Source organism: Perna viridis, chromosome 12 (genome assembly GCF_037379345.1).
Source record: "Perna viridis isolate PV_CMFRI_1.1 ecotype Kerala chromosome 12, ASM3737934v1, whole genome shotgun sequence".
Lineage (NCBI taxonomy): Eukaryota > Metazoa > Mollusca > Bivalvia > Mytilida > Mytilidae > Perna > Perna viridis.
The window spans coordinates 20299637-20308878 of NC_142456.1; the positions used below are offsets into that span (position 1 = coordinate 20299637).

The following is a 9242-nucleotide window of genomic DNA, read 5'->3' on the forward strand; positions in this document are numbered from 1 at the left end:
GACACCTTGTACAAATCGGTTCTACTGGTGCATATGGATATATCATAATGATATACGAGTTCAAGATGACGACCGCTGAACTTCTGTTGTGATCAATTCAATCTTGTAGGAACATAACCCTGTTTGTGAGAAATCAAGCGCAATTAAAAAAGTCTGCTTTTTAACGGTAGGCTGGGTCACTCTGGCTTAACGTACTATTTGTGATATGAAATTTCCATACGCAAATGAAATGAATGTTGACCATATTGAATGAAAAGTCATCGCGTTTGTCATATAATTTGGTCATGTTTTTCTCTTTTTAATCGACCTCTTAGTTTAGGTCATGATATTAGGCTGACTTCACAGTGTCTTTAGTATTCTTTTTCATCTCAAGTTCTTTGAGGTAGATGCGATGTATATGATCCCTTAAACCAGTACTGTTAAACGATAATACTTCATCTTTAAAGCGGACACTGAAATCAAAGGATCTGGATAAATGATGTTCCGTTTTTTTTATCAGATCAACCTTAAAAAAAAGTCAAGGAATAGGTCGGCAAGTAGAGGAGCACACTTTGTTCCCATTGGAATGCCGTTAGCTTGTTGAAATACGAGTCCACCACCCATCTTTTTGCAGACAAAACATTCCGTTATTTTGATATTATCTTCTTCGGTATCATTGAAGATGATTTGGAAACTACGATATTCTATTAAACCTTCACTGTCTGTTTTGAGGCTCTGTTTATATTTGATGTCTCGTGTTCATTAATACCAGATAAATTTTCAATAGATTGCCAACCGGATCCATGTCAACATTCTGGATTTTGTGTTCCGAATGCTTCTGGATATACCTGTATGTGTTCGTCTCGATACACTGGAAAAAACTGTCAGATACAAGGTAAAATTTTAAAGATAATACAATAAAATTTCAATGAAAGTCTTGGACTATCGCGTTTGTTGAAAACTAAATATGATGTCGTTTTGTGGCCATGATTGCGTCTTTAAGAGATAAGTATTTTTATATATTTTTGTTTCGTTTATTCTTATTTCAATAATGACATGTCTGTGAATCATATTCACCCGATACACTAGTCCATATTATCTTGTTTTATTGGTATATGACAAGTATATATTTGCAAACGATGCATTAAATGATAATAAGAAATATAACAAAAGGTCATTCGATTGTCTTTGCTAACTGTTGTTTTAAATTTTGTTTTGAATCATGTTTTCAGTGACAACTGCGCCAAGTGAGTATATTTATGCACATTTTACATTTTTATATTAACGATTTAGAAACAATCTAAGTTAATTGACTATTGCAAAGATAGATGAAACTTTCTGTACCATTCTGTGTAAGAATCAGGCAATTGGTGGCACATCAATTTAGTCATTTTGGCCTTAAATATTTTCTAGAAAACAACCAGAAAGCTATTTAATTCTATCCTGAAGCATCTTTGATGTAGATATTTTTTACTACTTATGTAGGGAAAGATAGCGGGAAAATTTTCCCGCCACTTTTCAGTATTGCATTTCAACTAAAATTGATTTATCAATGGTCCATGCTCCCAGTTTTTTAGTGGAGTCCTAGTTGCTCATTTGCTTTTTGTTACTTGGTATGTATGATTTTAGTTTCTTTATGTTCTTTGTTGTGTATGTCTGTTTCCCATGTCTGGTCTTTGTCCATGGATTGCATTCTTTTTTCTGGTTGTTATCAGGTATAATTAATTGGTTCATACAATAACATTTCTTTGTTTTTTTTTCTTCATGTGCCACACCTTATGTACATTTTGCCCGATTCTTAGACAGAGAAGTACTTAAAACATATTCGATGTTTTCGTTAGCCTTTACTAGCTTTGCAATTTAATTCAGTATGAATTTCAAGGTAGTGACAAATAATGCAATCTTAAAGGTAGTGCGAATGGCAGTAAAGTCATGGTACTAGGTATTATATATTTTACGCACAAATAAAGTTGCAAATTTTATTATATCTGATTTCAGCGACAACATTAAAGAAAGGTTAGTGTTGGGTAAATGGTTAATGTTAAAATTTGAATTTACTCCTAATTGAAAATGATGTAATGGTTTTACAGCTCCATACAGGCATTTTTGCAAGTGTGGTGTAAAGTCGACAAATCATTTTTGTGTGTCTCTGTTTCGTCTTTTACAGAAACATATGAATTGAATAAATTGTCTTCTTCTCTTTTTTTTTAAATTCTCAACTTTTTTTATTTCTTCTATCCATCAATGTGTAATAGTTTTTATTCCTGATATGGTTTGCTTTACCATTACAGTAACTACTACAAAACGTAAGATACTTTATATAATATGCCTTCTGTCAGTTGGTGGTGTTACAAAACAATTATTACAAATGCACTTTTATAACAATAAACCACACTATATATAAACTCATGATACAGTCGAAGCATTCTTTGAATATACAAAATCATTGTTTTTTTTTCTATCTGTTATTGGCATGTACTTCTACATGCAGTTAGAATCAATGAATTTGGAATGCAGTTGTCACCCTGAGTTGGAACAAGTGTCAACATGTCAGCTATGCGTTTTGACCGGGTTTACAAAACCTTATGCATTTGAATCTACTGAATATAAATTGTTCACGCTTATTCATGCAACTTAATGTATAAAACAGTCAAAACATGAAGGGTCCTGACTTGATATTGAAACAGTTCCAGTAAATTGCAGTACAAGCAAACAGGCAGCAAATAATTGTCACTGGGCAAGGTTGGTTAAAGCCGTAGTCAAAACATTACAAACGTTACGTAGGTAATACCATAAATTCAACGTTAATCTATATAAGTGTATATGTTATATATGTTAACTGATCATGATTTCAATATGTGCACACATGCTAAAGTGTACTAATGTCAACACTAAACTTTGTAGCTACATTTTCCTGGTTTCATTTAACAAGAGGTAAGACTTTATCAGCATTAAAAATACAACACATCTGTATACTTTCACAAGATTTTGCATTGTTGTTTTCTCGTTACATCGCTATATTAAGGAGATAGACCTGGGGTAAGGGACATAACTCTTGCAAATCATTTGAACATTTTATTCAGCATTTTACATCACTCTCATGTAAGCATCAAAGTAACTGGGAGTCTTTCCATTCTGTTTCAAATGAAAGCTCGATAGACTGTGGTGAAAATTGAATATGATACAAACGTATCACTGATTTCAAGAGTTATGCCCGTTACCCTAGGTCTACCTCATTAATATTTATTAGGCGTCATATAATTTTATTAGGTGTATTTTTAGTGAACTTTTATTTGCATATCTACTTTATTTTTCTATCTGTATGTTACTTTATGTTCGGTATTGTGTGCTTTTATTTTGTTCTAGTCCTTATTCCATTAAAACGTTCTTTCGTTGACTGGTTGACTGTTAAATCCTGGTTCCATTGTTTTATCTTTCACGTTTTTCACAATTTTCATGTTATTGTGAATACATCTAGCCAGAAAATTAGTGAAGTGACATGTAGCGTACAAAAATGAAGAATGTTATTATTCTTCTGTACAATTGAATTAAACTATTATGATGAATTGTATTAGTTTTAGTACTTTTTAGACAACTTTTGTTGATACTTTTATCAACGATTTCACTTACAGTAAAAAAATATTGGTTAGAAAGTTGATATTTTGTGCATATTTCTTGTTTGAAATTTAACTTAACTGTCTTTCGTCTATCGAATTCGAAAATTATAAATAACATGCAATTTTCATTTTACAGATATTTTAATATGAAAAATTTTTCTGCCTAATTTTTTTTCTTATTTAAATTAGCGACAACCACAAAAAGTCGTAAGTATGATTTTTTCAAACGAGATATTTAAACATTCTTTCATTTTATGAGATTGCAACAAGAAAACAAAAAAAAAAAACAAAAAAAACGGATTTTCAATAAAAACTGTTAGTTCAAAACACATTTAGCAGCATTGAAATATACTTCATTTGGTAATGACAACTCTAGTTGATAGGTTTGTCAAAGTTATCACTTTCGGAAATAATTAGATTGCATATAAAGTTGAAAAAGTTTTCGACTTTAATTTATCTTGTGTCGTTTTATGCATAATTCTTTTTTTTTGAACATTTTTCTTAATTCTTTTTGAGTATCTAATTCGAAAAATATATATACAGTACGCAATTTTTTTTTTATTTCACGGATACTTTGACATGACGTTTTTTCCCCATTCATTTTTTTTTCTCATTTCAATTAGCGACAACCACAAAAGGTCGTAAGTATGATTTTTCCAGTTTAACGGTATTCTTAATATAAATTTGCTGCTTGTTCATACACATTGACAACACTTGGCAGCATTGACATATTCTTCTTTTGGTATTGATGTTGTCGATAAAAAATCCTTGCCATTGTAGAGTTGTCTTTCGTTGAACGTATTTTTTATTCACGGTTTTACCGTCAAATTATCTTTAAGTATTAGGATAAAAGGGTCCGAGTTGATATCAGTCACACGTGACTAAGATTATATATTATAACTAATATGGAATATAAAATACATTTTCAGCAACAGTAAATCGTACGTATACGTCTTAGTAATATTACTGTATGTTATCATTAAGATATTATTCGTGTGTTACTAACAACTTACACATAGGTTTAACATTTATTAGTTTTACTATTGTCGATTGATGTCAAACAATTTCCATATAAAAATAAGAGAGTAATCAAGGGAACCAAGATTCTAAAAAAACTCCTTATCAGTTATCTCAATAGGTATAGTTATTGAAAAGAAGCACCCATCGAAACGGGATATTTATTCATTGTTTTGTAAAGTAACGGACTTTTAAGCGTAAATTGTTATCTGTTGTTAAAGTAGTATCAGTCCGCACGATAAGATCTTTTCGCCCCTTTTTGGCCTCAGTATTTTTGTATTTAGTTGTTCCCTTTTACCTTTTAAATGTGGCTATTGTTCACTTATTTTCATTCTTATTATAGAAGTGAATGCATTATTTATTTTATCATTAATATATATTATTTACGCGACAAATATATGTACTAATGTATCCTATCTCTGTCATTTAATTTGGGTAGATCAAATGTCTTTTACATTGAATGTTATAATATTAATCTGTTTATCCTGTAAATAAGTTTCCCCTTATAACTTTTTCACTTTAACAGATTTCTTAAGTTCCCAAAGTAAACTATACACGATTTATTCCAAAGGGGGTTGGCTTTCGTACCTACAGGTTCATTGCTACGTATATAAACAACATTTTAACACATTTTCATCCAGATTGCAACCCAGATCCTTGCCAACATTCGGGATGGTGTGTGGATAACGGAAGTGACTATTCCTGCCTTTGTTCATCGCGATATACCGGTAAAAACTGTCAAATATCAGGTAATCATTCATTCACAATTACATTTGTATGAAAGCAAATGAGCTACTCGGACTCCACTAAAAACTGGGAGCATGGACCAGGTGCACCGGTAGGGTAAGCGTCCTCTGCTTTTCGAGAAACACCCGCTGTGTTGCTCATAAAAAGTAATGTCCTGGGTAGTCTAAACAGGAGTGGAAAGCTATGACACAACAAACAAATCAGTTTTCATAGCGCAGATGGATACACCGTAACGATCCACGATTTCATGATGACGACCATAGAACTTATGTAGTGGTGACACTAAGAGAATTTCAAATGAAAGTAAAGGATTCATGTTATACATTGAAATCTGCCTAAACCGATTCTTGACGGAAACCGAAAATATTCTAAACCAGATTGACTTTGTAGACCTTAATATAGGTATAATGGAATGTTAAAAATGAAGTGAAAAATAGTTGTCTCAACCAAAAATTCTTAAATTCCATAAAGGATTCTAAGTATATAGGTTATTGAATTATTGAAATAAAATGCTTCATAATATCCCATTTTAAATTTAATAATAACCCTATTAATATGAATGAATGAATTACGTATCAACATTAAATCTTACAAAATTTAATTGTTTGAATTATGTTCTTTGCTGTTTTTCATTGTTATAAGTGTGTGCATATTTGTTTTGCTTTTACGAATGATTCGTAATGTTAACCCATTATCCATTCTGGACTCTTTTGTTGAATTTAATAAATATAGTAAATGGAAAAATATACCGGTTTAAACTTTTTTTTTTCCATAAATTTTTAGCAGTCGTAAGGTTTGTTTGTTTTGTTTTTGTTTTGTTTTGTTCTCTGCTTTTTTTTTCTTACATGGATGAATACTATAGTTATATTCACAAAGTTGATTTTTATTTAAATATTATTTGTACATGCAATAACACGTGTAACGCTTGAATTCAAAAATATTTCTTTTTATTTCAGCTGGATGAATTTTAGTTGAAGAGATTTCACTGTCAATAAAGATATTGAGTCGTGTTCCTTTTGAGAAATCAAGAATTAAGTAATTTCAAGCTTTACAATTTAAGTAGCACTCCAGCTAAGGATCATGCAAAATGTGATTTATGTGTAAAAAGCCTACATATTTTTATTTTTGATATTTTGTTTGAAATGTTAAAGTAAACAGAAATAAACATGTGGTTTTCCATATAACCCGTGCTCTTAGCAGATAAAATTATATAGAATGCATTGTAGATATCAAAATTAAGGGAGATAACTCTTAAATGGCACACAAATACAATATAATCTACTGTATTTTCAATGTGGATTATCTTCTAAGAGCAGGCAGATTTGAATGGATAATTATACATTTCATAGTATAGACCCATAAAACAACTTGATTATAAAAAAATAAAAATATGTACCTTTTCTGGGGTGTATCACATATTTCAGATTTTGCAGGATTCTTACAAAGACAGCTGGTTAAATTCATTCAGAGATGTCGCTTTCAGTAACGTTTTGGTCAAATAAACACAAAAGTAGAATGAAAAACAAACAATATAAGTATTAACCTTAAATGGGCAATGAATTGTACCTAGCGGGCATCATGATATGTCTCTAAAATTAAGACTATCAAACCTTTGAAGCTCTAGTTAGGCTTTGAAGCAAACATTTATTTGAAGACATGAACCACATAGAATGAAGTGGTATTAGTATGCTGTTATTAAGAACCACTTGTGTGTTCTTTTTTGTGAAATTTAACTATGAACATCAAGCAATTACTTTCTATGTCTTTGTCTAGATGGATACATGGTATCGGTCTATATATTTATGGTGAATGCAACAAAGAATAAATAAACATCCATTTATCAAGATTTCTCATTCATTCACCCTGCCATATATGTGAGAGATTTATAATTGAGTTAAATAAAAATGCACTTGATTATGGATTCTTGGGTAATTTGTCGCGAAATAAAAGTACAAATACCTCATTAGTAAAAAGTTTGTATTTTATACGATTTCAATTTCAAGACAGAAAGACAGAAATTTATGGATTCGTCGTGATGTGAATAACAAGCACAAAATGTCTTACAGCTATAAAAAACATACGAATGAAGCATATTTTATTTAAATAATTCTCATTCGCGGTTTTTGTAAACGAAAATATGTTTTTGGCTCATACAGTTCGTCACTTGTCGCGGACCAGCTGTATCATTACTAGATTATTAACAGATTACTAACAAAAAGACAGGTGCCCCTACCCTTGATGTCTCTCCCGTTTTTTGTTTTGTTTTGTTTTTGTAATTTTTTTTGGGAGATCTTATTGTTAGTGCTTTACTTTTTATTCGTGACGTTTTGATGCTCTTAGCTTAATTTTTTTTTGCGTGAGAATAATCGAAGGAACCAAGACCAGACAGGGAAAACAGGGAAAACAATTACACTCAACAAAGACCATTAAATGACCAAAAAAGTAAATGAGCAACTCAGTTTCCACTAAAAACTGGGAGTATTGACCATGTGTACCGGTAGGGTGAACGTCCTCTGCCTTTCTAGGAACACCCGCTTATTAAAAGTCAAGTCAGGGATAGACGAAATAGGAGAGGAAAACTATCTCATTGTGCAGATTTATGCACTATAACGAACCATGAGTTCATAATGGCAACCATAGAACTTCTGTAATGATGATTTCAATTTTGTAGCAACATAATCTTTTTTAAGCCCAATCGTGGGGAGTCCAGTGCGGTTAGAAAGGTCTGCGTAGTTACGGCTATCTCTGACATAATATATGAGTTGTGTTTTTAAAACTCCGTATGCAAGTGCTAAAGTGATATTGCAACAATCGAAAGGAAAGTTAACAATACGGAATATAAATTAAGTCCTCGCGTTTGTCATATAATTTGGTCAATAGTTTCCTTTAACCATCGATCACAAAGTGTAGGTCAAGATATGAGACTGATTTCACAGTGACTGCATTATACTTTATCTCAAGTGTTTTTTTGGTTTCTTTGTTACCGTTATATAGCTTTTAAAAAAATCTTGCGTCTATTTAATATCCATTATCAATCATGTGAGTCTCGTACAGTTAATCCTGTCCTAAATGAACTTTACAATTTGTTCGATTTACAAAGATTTACATTTACATTTATATAACGCGACTGGTTTATATCGGTTTTTGGACTATTGGAGGTTATATTGGACAGGTTTCACAGTATAAAGTATTTTACTACTAACGACATTCTTTTATTTGCACATAAAACATCGAAAGTCCATAAAATATCGCTGTATTATTATTTTAATATCTTGATGGAAGAATAAATGTAATTATGACTTAAGTCAGATGTTTCTTAATATTTCCCATTATTTGAATTTTAAGCAGTTCGCGATTTACATGAAACTATGCCAACAATATTGATACTAAGGCGAAACACTCCTGATAAACATTCGAAGCATAAGTTATTAGCTTTGATAGAAATTTGTAGGGGTCATGGGTCCGAATATGATGTCGCAATAGGTTTAAGTGTACAAGATTGTATTTTAACGAACTGTATATCCGGTTTTCAAAGTATAATATGCAAAACTAATATGTTTGTACATGTACTACCAAATACATGTTCATACTATACGATTGTGAGCGTTCATGTTTTTCTGTTTTGTGTGCTAATGGACATCACAGATTTTATGGTTCTTCACTTAAACATAGTTATATGATACCTTTAAACATTTCAAACATGTCCTTGCTGGTATAAACTTTGAAGTAAAATAGAAACTTGCAAAGATATAGACATAAAATACAAACCACATTTAAAAATAGGAAATGGTAATTCAAACGGTACAATCGAGAAGATCTTCTCCGACAGACAACACTGCAGAGACTACGATTTACAACTGAAAAACAAAACCTTCCACACAA

General features: G+C 31.3%; 1 long non-coding RNA gene across 1 annotated transcript; it reads left to right on the forward strand.

The window, feature by feature from the left end:
• Window positions 1–718: 718 nt before the first annotated feature.
• On the forward strand, window positions 719–6384 carry LOC148601623 (uncharacterized). The gene is made up of 10 exons (XR_015917243.1): window positions 719–874; window positions 1212–1226; window positions 1978–1995; window positions 2271–2285; window positions 2884–2913; window positions 3786–3803; window positions 4220–4237; window positions 4526–4537; window positions 5255–5362; window positions 6317–6384. It is a non-coding gene; the product is annotated as an uncharacterized LOC148601623 (long non-coding RNA).
• The last annotated feature ends 2858 nt before the right edge of the window (window positions 6385–9242 follow it).